The 13,741-nt window shown below is 47.0% G+C and overlaps 1 long non-coding RNA gene across 1 annotated transcript; it reads right to left on the reverse strand.

The window, feature by feature from the left end:
• Window positions 1-7,755: 7,755 nt before the first annotated feature.
• Window positions 7,756-11,894, reverse strand: LOC310709165. The gene is made up of 3 exons (XR_014527377.1): window positions 11,767-11,894; window positions 8,192-8,293; window positions 7,756-8,094 (listed from the first exon to the last, which is right to left on the reverse strand). It is a non-coding gene; the product is annotated as an uncharacterized lncRNA (long non-coding RNA).
• Window positions 11,895-13,741: the final 1,847 nt, after the last annotated feature.

Genomic DNA, 13,741 nt, shown 5'->3' on the forward strand with positions numbered 1-13,741 from the left:
AGCACACCCACCACCAGATGTGCCCGCAAAACTCACCTGGAACAAGTGCTTGCCCAGAACACTGTGCCCGTACCACCTAAGGGTGCTTCAAGATGGTGCATGTAGTAATACAGTGGTACCTTGGGTTAAGAACTTAATTCGTTCTGGAGGTCTGTTTTTAACCTGAAACTGATCTTAACCTGAGGTACCACTTTAGCTAATGGGACCTCCCGAAGCTGCTAAGCCGCCACCGAGCAATTTCTGTTTTCATCCTGAAGCAAAGTTCTTAACCAGAGGTACTATTTCTGGGTTAGCGGAGTCTGTAACCTGAAGCCTCTGCACCACTGTATTGCAAACAAACCATTCAGATATCACAGGTGCTGAAAACGAGTAGTGACTGGAAAGAGAACCTTTTTCACTCACAATACCCCATTTTTTAGAGAGTCCTGCTCAGGGAGACTCATATCAAGAGGCAACTGTCACTTCGTCTACATGCCATCCATTTAAAGCATATTCTTCCCTCAAAGCATCCTGGGAACTGTAGTTTGCTGCTCCCACACACAGCTATATTCACAACACTCCTAAACTACAGTTCCCATGATTCTGGGGTGGGGGTGGTTAATTATGTGCTTTAAATGTATGGTGTGCAGACAGCCTGTGGTTGTCTTTTATTGGAAAGCTAAAAATTCAGCCCAATAAAATAAGTTATGGCATAGCACGCCTTGTATATTGGAAAGGAGAGGCTTTATGATCTGAGTAATGATCTGAGCCTTTCTTTGTAAACTGGGGAAAGGGTGTCCAAGACGTTGGAGACATGAGCTCACTCTTGTTGACTAGGTGTAATGCTGTGTCACCTGATCCCTTTGCTACCAGGTACAGATGCCACGCCCAGCACCCCACACCCTCAAATCTACCTCTCCCCTTCCAGGAAACGCTTTGCTTAGACCTCACCTGACGGCTCTGTCAGAATCAGGCCCGCCCTTCTCAGCAACGGGAGTGAAAGGCTCTTTGTTCCTCTGGGCAATTATATCGGAGAGTGGGAATAAAAATGTGTTGAAAACTCCTGACTGAAGGGCAGCCTCTCGCGAAGGTTTCTGAAACAAATAGCCCAGTTTTTCAAACATTACACTGAAGACTTTGTTTTTCCCCACCCCACCCCCTCGCCACGCCAAAGCTCTTTGGGGGCTGGTTTCCCCACTGGCCCGCAGGAGCCGATTTCAAGAGTTAACCTGGAATAATCAGTTGCGATAAAACAGGCCTTGTCTCCTTCGCAAATTAAAAAAAAGTCAGTCACAGGGCAAATAACATCTTGAAACATTCTTGTTCGCATGCCACTGGGAAACAAGCTACACGAAGGATTACTGAGAGTAACACAAACATATTCCTCCCAGCCCTGTCCCCAGACTATACCTGTGCCAGAAACACAAAAGCCATATTTTCTGATTATATGTCAAGAGTTTGCACCCAAGCTGTGCAAAAGAACCCTTTGATAGTAGGTAAGGTCTTTAGGTGCATCCACATGAGTGCTCCAAAATCGAAATGCTTGCACATTAAACCAGAAGGGCAGGAAAACATGGAATTTGGGAACACAGAAAGCTGAGTGAGGCCAAGTCAAACCGTTGGTCCATTCAGGCAACAACCATTTTGCAAGGGGGTTGCATTCCTCTCTCTCTCTCTCTCTCTCTCTCTCTCTCTCTCTCACACACACACACACACACACACACACACACACCGTGCATCGGTGGGGTACATGCAAGCCCATTCCACCCCCTTTTCCAGCCACTTCCAGGACCAGAGTGGTGCGTGCATGCACAGTGGCACATAAATTGGACACAACTAAAATGTTCGTGGTCTGTATAGCTCAGAACATACCCCTAAACTGTCCCAATAAAACCAGGACTACCCGTTTCTTCGAGAGAGAGCACGGCTACCATTTGGGGCACCATGATCTCATGTGGTGCCCCAAAACAGTGGTGTCGCAATGGGGGGCGGGGGGCAGTGCGCCCCAGGTGCCATGTCGGGGGGGGTGACAAGAAGGCACCCCACGGGGGCTCGCAGGGGCACAAGCAGCCATTGCGCCGCCGCAGCCACATGTGGAAGATCCTCCATTCACGGCTGCAGCACATGCGCTGTACGTAATGCCGCCGCACATGCGCTGTACATACCGGCTTGCCACCGGCGCTGCTCGAGCACCATATGGACAGCTGTGGGATCCCTCCATCACCGCTACAGCCACGAACAGATAATCCTCCGTTCGCAGCTGCAGCCACGAGCAGAGGATCCTGGCACTTTCTGCGCGGCACTGGAGCGGTGGCCCTGGCAAACCACTATGTACAGTGCATGTGCGGCATCGCTATGTACTGCGCATGCATCATACGTAGCGACGCCACACATGTGCCCTACGTAGCAATGTCCCGCCCCAGGTGTCATGGCGCCTTCATTCGCCCCTGCCCCAAAACATGTGTTTTTGGGCGGCGGTTGCAAAAAAGCTAGTCTTTTGGGACTGTGATCTTGCATGGATCACATGACTTGCACAAGAGCATGGCCCTGGTATGCGGCACCCCAGATTTTCACCTTAACATGTTGGAGGGTATGTCAGTTGACACTGGCAGGCAGCAGATCTCCAGGGTTCCAGGCAGGAATCTCTCTCAGCCCCACCTAGGGATGCTGGGGACTGAGCCTGGGACCTCGTGCATGCAAAGCAGACACTCTTCCCCTAAGCTACAGACTTTCCTCTTTTTATTGGTTAGTGCAGTTTTTATGGTTTTTCTCTTTTTAATACACACCACTCTGATCTCCTTAAGGTTGGAAAACATTAAGTATTGGGTTGGATCCGTGTGTTTTTTTTAATTTTAAAAACTTGATATTCTCCTTCACCACAAAGGAACTACTCAGAGCGACTTGCAAACAGAAAAACAAAAGTGATCCAGCCATTAGGACACAAATTATCCATTAAAACAACAAATTACATACAAAGAGCAGCACCAGCAATCAGCACATTAAGCAGTGACAGAATAATAAGAATAAAAAATGCTTTCAAATGCAGTGGAGCACAAAGCAAGAGGAAGGTAACCTAACCTCTTGTAAACAAATAAATGAAACTGTATGTGTGTGTGTCTGCGTGTGAGTGTTCCATTGTAGTGCAGCTGAATGCTAAGTAAATTTCAGGGCCCCATTGTTTCTACAAGAGCTGCCAGCCACCTACTGCGTGAACAGCAGGTTCGACACCTGTTGCCTGAGCTGTATCTGAACCACACATTTAAAGTACACCCCTCAAATCTCCAAGCAGCCTGAGATTCCAGGGAAACCAGGTGCACTTTAACCCAGGGTCTGTGTTTCCTAGTGGACAATGAGGGTAGCCAATGGGTCTTAAACCCTCCGTGAGTTAGGGAATTCCCTGCATGCAAAGGGGATGCGGGTCCCTTTACCTTTACCTGCATGCAAAGATAGAATCTGGTGGATTAAGCGGATGACACCAAAAGTAGGTCCAATGGTCAAGAAGGAGATGCCTCTGTTGCAGAGGGAAGTGACAGGCAGATGGGGCTCATCAACCGGGGAAGATATCCCATCTAGGAGACAGAAAACTCTGATCCTAAACCTCTGCTGCCTTGCAGGATTCCAGCAACTGCTGCAGCCAAGCTGATACCAAACATATTGCTCTGCTTTCCTTTGGATCACATCAGCGTGGCTGAGAGTCTTGTTGTCCAGGCAGCCCAGGACCTCCAGACACACTGCCCCGGCTTGCACCCCAGGAAAGTCCCTTCAGTACTGCTAACGCAGCATTTTTACGTCACCCCTGAAGGCGCACACCATTGTCTTTTGACAGATGCCAACATACAACCTGAGCTTAAAGGTAACGGTAAAGGGACCCCTGACCACTAGGTCCAGTCGTGGCCGACTCTGGGGTTGCGGCGCTCATCTCGCTTTATTGGCCGAGGGAGCAGGCATACAGTTTCTGGGTCATGTGGCCAGCATGACTAAGCCGCTTCTGGCGAACCAGAGCAGTGCACGGAAACACCATTTACCTTCCTGCCGGAGCGGCACCTATTTATCTACTTGCACTTTGACGTGCTTTCGAACTGCTAGGTTGGCAGGAGCAGGGACCGAGCAACGGGAGCTCACCCTGTCGCGGGGATTCGAACTGCCGACCTTCTGATCGGCAAGCCCTAGGCTCTGTGGTTTAACCCACAGGGCCACCCGCCTCCCTTACAACCTGAGCCTACTCATTGTTAAAACCATGTTTATGGAAGACAATCTTACTCGGCTACGAGTGATCGCCAAAGAAGAAGAAAGAACCATGGAGGGATTTCCAGCAGTTCATTTCAAGAAGCTCTGGCATTTCCCCTAACCACAGCATTGGATTCAAAACAGACATCACCATCCTGCTTTTTGAGTCTCTCTCCAGCCCACTGCTTAGTATGGTAACTCTGTTACTCAACTCCCAGCTGCCATTTCCTAAAACACTGCCATTGTCTTCTAAACTAAACACTCAGTTGAGAGAGGGAGGAAATGAGGTTCGCTTTTGAGCCTTTGCGTTGCCTGAATGGCTCATCTGCAGGCACCTCAAAAGGAAATTATCTGAGTTAATTAGCTTTTACACTAGCTTCATTAAAGAATTAACAAGGTCTAGTGCACGACTTAGATTCACACTAGGTCAGGCTTAAATTAAATAAATTGAATTGGATATCACATCAAAGGAAATTGGCTTCAACACCCCAAACCTTAATTAAATTTCAGCACCCATAAACCTATAACATTACTATTATGTCACTTTGATAGTCATAGCTCCCCTCCCTGCACAGAATTCTGGGAGCTGTAGTTTGTTAAGAGTGCTGAGAGTTTTTTGGAGACCCCTTTTCCCTTACAGAGCTATAGTGGTTTAGCCACCAACCCCTCTTTCCAGGGGACCCTGAGAACTGTGAAATCCTGGAGCGTCAATGGTAGATGATACTGATCTACTGAACTGAGTCAGAATAAGGTGGCTATGCAACTCATGCATTGATCACTGAGAATACATTATGTGTGGACATTGGGCACATGAAAAGGAAAGGCAGAGCTGGACACCTGAATCATTACAACCCCCCACCTCCCTCCATGCATACACTTAATGACACCGAACGTCTGCCCATCATTTGCGTATGGAAGAAAGGAAGGCTTAATCCTTGTGCTGTATCAGTGATAGCTTAGCCTGTTCCGCTCCTAAGTTTCATATTTCCACGAACTTGGCTTAGCAAAAATGCTCCTTTTGTCGGCCAGATATCAGCCTTCCTGATCAACAAGCTTTTCTGGTAAACAATCAATGTGTTTGTTCATGCCTGCAACTGTCTTTTTAAAGCACTTCCCTTTAATCTACCTTTACAGGCTGATGATAATAAGTGCAACTCTTTTTACACATATTGTCGGAGAATCAAGAACCAGTGAATGGCGTTTCTTTGTTCCGTCTCGGCCCTAAGCCATAACAAAATGATATTATTTTGGACATTTCCTCTTCCTTTACAGACAACTTGGCTGCTTTTCCTTGAACCTAGCGCTGGTTTTCAGGGAAAGGACCGGCTGCACACTAGGTGCTTGCTTTTGGAACAACCACGCTTTTGCTTACTTACTTTTTGTTGGGCATCCTCAAAAATTTGATTCATCATCAGATTGTTTGGTCTGTGTTTTTCCCCCATGGTTTCTTTCAAATGTCAGGAAATCTGGTTTTTCTAGAAAGGACCAGAGCAATTGGGCAGATCCACACCAGATATTTAAAAGCACATCAAAAGCGGCTTTAAAGCAAATGATTCCCTCCAAAGAATCCTGGGAAGTATAGTTTGTTCAGGGTGCTGGGAATAGTAGCTCTGGGGGGGAATCATAGAATTGTAGAATTGGAAGGGACCCTGAGGATTATCCCATCCATCCCCTACCATGAAGGAATATGCAGCTGTTCCGTATGAGGATCGAACCTGCAACCTTGGTGTTATTGGCACCATGCTCTAACCAACAGAGCTATCCAGTGCTCATTGGAAATGGTAACTCTGGGAGTTACTGTTGATCAGTAACTTCCAGAACTCTGCTCTCTGTTTTTATCGTTCTTTAACCCAGACTTGAACCAGCCAGTCCTTCAGGACTCCTTCAAACAGAGGACTGTCTTCTATAAAGTAGAGCCGATGACCACACTAGTTTTCTATGTTTTTCCCTTCCTTTTTCTTTAGAAATGATGCAATTAACATATCCTTCAAGGGTACCTTTTGCTCTATTTCCACAGAACACAGAAGCACATTTTCCTTTATTTGGAATACATATATTTATACAGAGGAGCAACTCAGCCAAGCCATTCCCTAGTTATAATTGCAGCAGTTTGCCCATGTGATCTATTGTTTGCAAACACTAGCTCCGAGAGGTCATGGCTCTTTAACTGTTGTTAACATGTTTTATGGATTGCCCCAGAATAACCCTCCGTCCGTGAGATTGTCTCTTGACCTAGACAGGCTATAGAAGCTTGAGGGCAGGGTTTGGCTGCGTTCCTACAGTCAAGATGCAGTGAATGTTTACCAACAATGGCAGGTTGAGGCAAGCACAGATGCCACAATGGTCTTTTCCACCCTTATGGACAACTGGATAATAATTAACCTGAGTCACCCTCCGATGACAAACTATCTGACACCACCCAGCACTTAGCATACCTCGTTCAAAGACAAGCTAGGAGTTATATTTCAAGGTGTGCCTGCTCCCTTTTTCAAAAAAAGAATTGTAGACTCTTCCTCTTGTTAAATGTAACAACTTGTAAAAGCTGGGGGAAATAAATACATGTACCAGCCCCAACTGCTATTTGGCCATCAATGTTATAGGCCTCGGTCCAGTATACCTGAAGGAGCATCTCCACCCCCATCATTCTACCCGGACACTGAGGTCCAGCGCCGAGGGCCTTCTGGCGGTTCCCTCAATGCAAGAAGCCAAGTTACAGGGAACCAGGCAGAGGGCCTTCTCGGTAGTGGCACCTGCCCTGTGGAATGCCCTCCTATCAGATGTCAAAGAGAACAACAACTGCCAGACTTTTAGAAGACATCTGAAGACGGCCCTGTTTAGGGAAGCTTTTAATGTTTGATGTATTACAGTATTTTAATATTTTGTTGGAAGCTTCCCAGAGTGGCTGGGGAAGCTCAGCCAGATAGGCGGGGTATACATAATAAATTGTTGTTGTTGTTGTTGTTGTTGTTGTTGTTGTTGTTGTTTTGAATTGAGAGAAGACTCTTTTTTTTTCAGGCAAGAATGTCCTGAAGATTTCTGTGCAATGTGAAAGTTTCTTATCTCAGGCTACAACTTGCGACAGTCTGTTTCTGAATACCAGTTGCCCGAAATCATGTCTGGGTGTTTGGGGGGGGGGTGCTATTGTGATTGCCTCCTACTTGCAGACTTTCCAGAGGCAACTGCTTGGCTATTCTGGGAATATAATCCTGGGCTAGACAGGCCTTTGGTCTGATCTACCAGAGATCCTTAGAATCATAGAATCACAGAACTGCAGAGCTGGAACGGGACCACGAGATCCTCTAGTCCAACCCCCTACAACGCATGTTCTTATACAAATCGTCTACGTCTATGTTCACACCATGCATTTAAAACACATCTGGAGCACCACCACCTTGGAAACGGGATTTTGCCCTCCTCAGAGCTACAATTCCCAGCACCCTTAACAAACTACAGTTCCCAGGATTCTTTGCCAGGGCAGGGTGCTCAAAATGTACAGAGTCCCAGCCTGGGTCAGATCATGTATTGTATTTATGTTTAAATCACAGTAATCATTTCTAAATTTGCATTTATTACACATCAGCTAGCATATAAAATGATGTGCAGATTCGTGTTCTCTCTCTTTTTTTAGTCACGTCCCTGTTTTAAACAAAACATAACACTGAGCCAGTGGGGAAGGCCTGTAGTTCCACTGCAGAGCGCCTGCTATGCATGCAAGAAGCTCCAAGTTCAATACTCATCATCTGCAGCTCAGACTGAAGGGGACCCTCGTTGGAATTCCTGGAATGCTGCTGTCCATCATGGTAGAGACAATACTGCACTAAATGCCCAAATGATCTGACTTGGCAAAAGGCAGTTTCCTGTATTCCGACATGTAGATTGTAGTAAAATCTGACGTTTTCGGGGAAGGAGAAGAGTATTAAATTTTCCAGGAGGGCAGTGGGGTGATTTTAGAGAAGTGAGAGCACGGCATGTTTAGCTTACTTACTGTTGCCTACACAAACTTCTTCTGTTTCTGTTCCGCCCACAACTCAGTGTTCCTGTGAATTCCCATTCTCGTTATTCTTTGCATTGCTCATGCAATCGTATCCTGAAAATAACAGCGAAAGGTCAGGGTTGGCTGAAGGTATTTCGCTGCCTGGGGCAAAGGACAAGGTGGACAAACACACAAACACACAAATCCACGTGCACAAAAACTGGACTGGCAGCTGAATCCTGCTCCAATGCTGGTAGCAGGATTAGTTTAGGGCAGGTGTAGGGAACCTTTGGCCCTCCGGATATTTGTTGTTGTTGTTTAGTCGTTTAGTCGTGTCCGACTCTTTGTGACCCCATGGACCAGAGCACGCCAGGCACTCCTGTCTTCCACTGCCTCCCGCAGTTTGGTCAAACTCATGCTGGTAGCTTCGAGAACACTGTCCAACTATCTCGTCCTCTGTCGTCCCCTTCTCCTTGTGCCCTCCATCTTTCCCAACATCAGGGTCTTTTCCAGGGAGTCTTCTCTTCTCATGAGGTGGCCAAAGTATTGGAGCCTCAGCTTCAGGATCTGTCCTTCCAGTGAGCACTCAGGGCTGATTTCCTTCAGAATGGATAGGTTTGATCTCCTTGCAGTCCATGAGACTCTCAAGAGTTTCCTCCAGCACCATATTTCAAAAGCATCAATTCTTCGGCGATCAGCCTTCTTGATGGTCCAGCTCTCACTTCCATACATCACTACTGGGAAAACCATAGCTTTAACTATACGGACCTTTGTTGGCAAGGTGATGTCTCTGCTTTTTAAAATGCTGATTTTTAAAAGATATTACTGAATGTCAACTCCCATTGTCCCTGGCCTTGCTTGCTGTGACACTGCGGCAGATTGGAGCTGTGGTTCAGCAACATCTGGAGAGCCCAAGGTTCCCTGCGCCTGGTTTAGGGGATGCATGACCGGCCTTAGTTCACATAGCTTTGATCTGCCACTGAGGGGAGTGGCTAGGCGGTTCAAGAACAGCATCTGCCACCTGAGGCAGATTATAGAATCGGGATTCAAAATGACCTTAACAGATTGGAGAACTGGGCACAAACTGACAACATGGATTTCAGTAAGGACAAATGTAAGGTTCTGCACTTAGGCAGGAAGAACCAGATGCACAAGTGTAGAATGGGGGACACCTGGCTTACTAGCAGTACATGTGAAAAGGATCTAGGGGTCTTGGTGGACCACAAGCTTAATATGAGGCAACAGTGGGTTGCAGAAGCAAATAAAATCTAATGCTATGCTAGGCTGCATCAAAAGTAGTATAGTGTCCAAACAAAGGAAAGTAATAGTCCCACTCTATTCTGCCTTGGTCAAACCACACCTGGAAAACTTCGTCGAATTGTGGGGACCACAATTTAAGATGGATGTTGACAAGCTGGAACGTGTGCAGAGGAGGGCATAGAATCATAGAATCATAGAATCATAGAGTTGGAAGAGACCACAAGGGCCATCGAGTCCAACCCCCTGCCAAGCAGGAAACACCATCAGAGCCTCTGTTTAAAGACCTCCAAAGAAGGAGACTCCATCACACTCCTTGGCAGCAGATTCCACTGTTGAACAGCTCTTACTGTCAGGAAGTTCTTCCTAATGTTTAGGTGGAATCTTCTTTCTTGTAGTTTGGATCCATTGCTCCGTGTCCGCTTCTCTGGAGCAGCAGAAAACAACCTTTCTCCCTCCTCTATGTGACATCCTTTTATATATTTGAACATGGCTATCATATCACCCCTTAACCTCCTCTTCTCCAGGCTAAACATGCCCAGCTCCCTTAGCCGTTCCTCATAAGGCATTGTTTCCAGGCCTTTGACCATTTTGGTTGCCCTCCTCTGGACACGTTCCAGTTTGTCAGTGTCCTTCTTGAATTGTGGTGCCCAGAACTGGACACAGTACTCCAGGTGAGGTCTGACCAGAGCAGAATACAGTGGCACTATTACTTCCCTTGATCTAGATGCTATACTCCTATTGATGCAGCCCAGAATTGCATTGGCTTTTTTAGCTGCCGCGTCACACTGTTGGCTCATGTCAAGTCTGTGGTCAACCAAGACTCCTAGATCCTTTTCACATGTACTGCTCTCAAGCCAGGTGTCACCCATTTTGTATTTGTGCCTCTCATTTTTTTTGCCCAAGTGCAATACTTTACATTTCTCCCTGTTAAAATTCATCTTGCAACCAAGATGTTCAAGGGTCTTGAAATCAAGCCTTATGACGAACGGTTGAAGGAGCTGGGTATGTTTTGCTTGGAAAAGAGGAGACTGAGAGGAGAGATGATAGTCATATTAAAATATCTCAAGGGCTGTCACATGGAGCAAGCATGTTTTCTCTTGTTCTGGAGGGTAGGACTCAAACCAATGGATTCAAGTTACAAGAAAGGACGTTCTGACTGAACATCAGGAAGAACTTTCTGACAATAAGAGCCGTTTGACAGTGGAACGGTCTCCCTCAGGAGGTTGTGAACTCTCCTTCATTGGAGGTTTATAAGCAGATGTTGGATGGCCTTCTGTCATGGATGCCTTGCAGGGGGTTGGAGCAGATGTCCTTGGGATCCCTTCCAACTTGATGATTCTCAGACATTTATTAAATATAACTAAGAAAAGCAAAGATTACAAACAAATAAGACACAACGTTTTATCAAAGTATAAATAAAAGCAGCAATCTAAGTAATAAAATGGCATGTTAGAATTGCATACAGTGGTACCTCGGGTTAAGTACTTAATTCGTTCCGGAGGTCCGTTCTTAACCTGAAACTGTTCTTAACCTGAAACTGTACCACTTTAGCTAATGGGGCCTTCCGCTGCCGCCTGCCGCCGAAGCACGATTTCTGTTCTCATCCTGAAGCAAAGTTCTTAACCCGAGATACTATTTCTGGGTTAGTGGAGTCTGTAACCTGAAGCGTATGTAACCTGAAGCATATGTAACCCGAGGTACCACTGTACTTGGGTAGGCTTGCCAAAAGAAAACAAAAAAGTTTTTACCAGGTGCTAAAACAATACAGCAAAGATGCCTGCCTAATGTCAACAGGCAAGGAGTTCCACAGAGTAGGTGCTGCCACTCTGAAGGATTGAAGAAGAATAAGAAGTGTTTGGATTTGATATCCTGCCTTTCACTCCCTTTAAGGAGTCTCAAAGCGGCTAACATTCTCCTTTCCCTTCCTCCCCCACAACAAACACTCTGTGTGTGAGGCTGAGAGACTTCAAAGAAGTGTGACTAGCCCAAGGTCACCCAGCAGCTGCATGTGGAGGAGCAGGGAAGCAAACCCAGTTCACCAGATTACGAGTCTATCGCTCTTAACCACTACATCACACTGGCTCTTTGATTTGTTGCAAAAGCAGAATGAACATTATGTGGCACTCATAAAGGTGAGCACAAATGGCGTAAAGCGACCCTTCAAGTAAACTGGTTCCAAGCTATTGAGGGATATGCAGAGACGGAGATCCCTGCCCCGATGAGCTTACAGTTTAAGTTTTACAGAGGAGAAGGCAGGATTAACGAGTATGAGTACTGGGAACTGCATATGAATATGGCTCTCCTGAAGCACGGACAACTCCATCTACCATTTGCAGACTGAGGAATATCCTGGTGCTGATTCACAAATGGGTAACCTTCGGGGTTTGCTTGGTTTTTTTGTACGGAAAGGCCCTGGAGAAAAGCGTTATCTAGAAAAAGGAACCAAACGCCTCTCACTTCTTTCTTCTCCGTTTACCAAAAGGGCACAACCGAGATGCTGATCAAACACTAATACTCCCGTCTGGAAAGCACCCCTCCCGCCTTCCTGTCCCTCTCTGAATCATCTGGTGGATAATCTGTGCGCTGGGGTGCAGGGACGCAGCCGGGGGGGGGGCAGATCAAGTAAGACAACAGAAATACTTAACTAACTGAGCAATCACGTCCATTCTGGGTCCCCCCTCCCAACAAAAGTCCTGCCGCCGCCCCCCCCCCAAAAAAAATCCAGGCTCCGCCCACGCTGGGATGGGAGCAGCACCTTGGCTTGGGAGAGAGATATTTGCCTCCAGACACCTGCACCGGGTTAAACCACAGAGCCTAGGACTTGCTGATCAGAAGGTCGGCGGTTTGAATCCCTGCAAGGGGGTGAGCTCCTGTAGCTCGGTCCCTGCTCCTGCCAACCTAGCAGTTCGAAAGCACGTCAAAGTGCAAGTAGATAAATAGGTACCACCCTGGCGGGAAGGTAAATGGCGTTTCCAGAAGTGGCTTAGTCATGCTAACCACAGGACCTGGAAGCTGTACGCCGGCTCCCTCGGCCAGTAAAGCGAGATGAGCACAGCAACCCCAGAGTTGGCCACGACTGGACCTAATGGTCAGGGGTACCTTTACCTTTACCTGCACCAACCCGACGCTGCAAGAGGCTGTGATCTGGGACGATCAGGCTGATTCCAGGTCCCGATGAATGAAGTGGGATTAGATGCCTTGCCCTTGCCCTCCACCACCCTCCCCGGGGGGGGGGGGGTCATAATGAAGCCGCGAGCATGCAATGGAAACACAATGCTAAACGCGCGCGCGCACACCCTCCTCAAACCTCCCTTGTCCAGAACACCTTCCTGGGATGCAGGTGATGAACCTGGCCAGCAGGTGGCGGCAGATTACAAAACGAGCGAGGCAACTGGGGTCTGTCCGTATATAAGCAAAGGATTTTCGGGTTCCTTGGGGAAGAATGGGCGAAGAGCTGCTTTCGCTGTTCTTCCGCGCGTGCTGCGGTAGGTGGGAGCCTCTGGTGCCCCTAGGGGCACAGGGCAGGAGGCTATCAGATTAGGGAGCTCGTGGGCATCTCATCCAGATCTCTCTGCTAGCATAATTTAGGGGGAAGGGCTGTGGCCCAGTGATAGAAGCAGCTGCCTTGCATGCAGAAGGGTTCAGGTTCTCAATGCCTGGGATTTTCTGGAAGGGCTGGAAGAAAGAGCACTGTCTGAAATCCTGGAGAGCTTCTGTTGCGCAGTGCAAAGCAGACAGTTCTGAGGGAGATGGATGGACCAATGGTCTGGGGGCTTAGCCACACTTACCTTTGGCCTCTCTCTTTCCAGGCACAGGTCCATGCTTAAAACTTCTGTGTCAGAGCATTTTATTTTATTTTATCCCAGAGCTTTCCCCACGAAAACATGCTCTTTAATGCTCAATCAGAACAAATGTCCATCCTGGTTTTCTGCAGATTGACATTTGTTTCAAGTTTTATTTTATTTTATCCCAGAGCTTTCCCCACGAAAACATGCTCTTTAATGCTCAATCAGAACAAATGTCCATCCTGGTTTTCTGCAGATTGACGTTTGTTTCAAGTTTTTGTGGGGGACAAAAAAAGAGAGGGTGCTTAGCTCCGACAACAGACCTTTAAAACATTAACCGTGCCTGGAAATAGCAAAGGAAATGTAAGTGTGGATAATGAGTAAAAGGCAAAGTTTCCAATGTTTACACAGTTTCTAGGAGGTAACACACACGTTAAATGCAAAAATGTGTAATTACTTGTTAAAAGAATTTTCATTTAAAGAATTGACGCTTGTTTTCCTCTTCCCTCCTCCTCCC

The sequence above is a fragment of the Podarcis liolepis genome (assembly GCF_965112155.1).
Source record: "Podarcis liolepis genome assembly, chromosome: 6".
Lineage (NCBI taxonomy): Eukaryota > Metazoa > Chordata > Lepidosauria > Squamata > Lacertidae > Podarcis > Podarcis liolepis.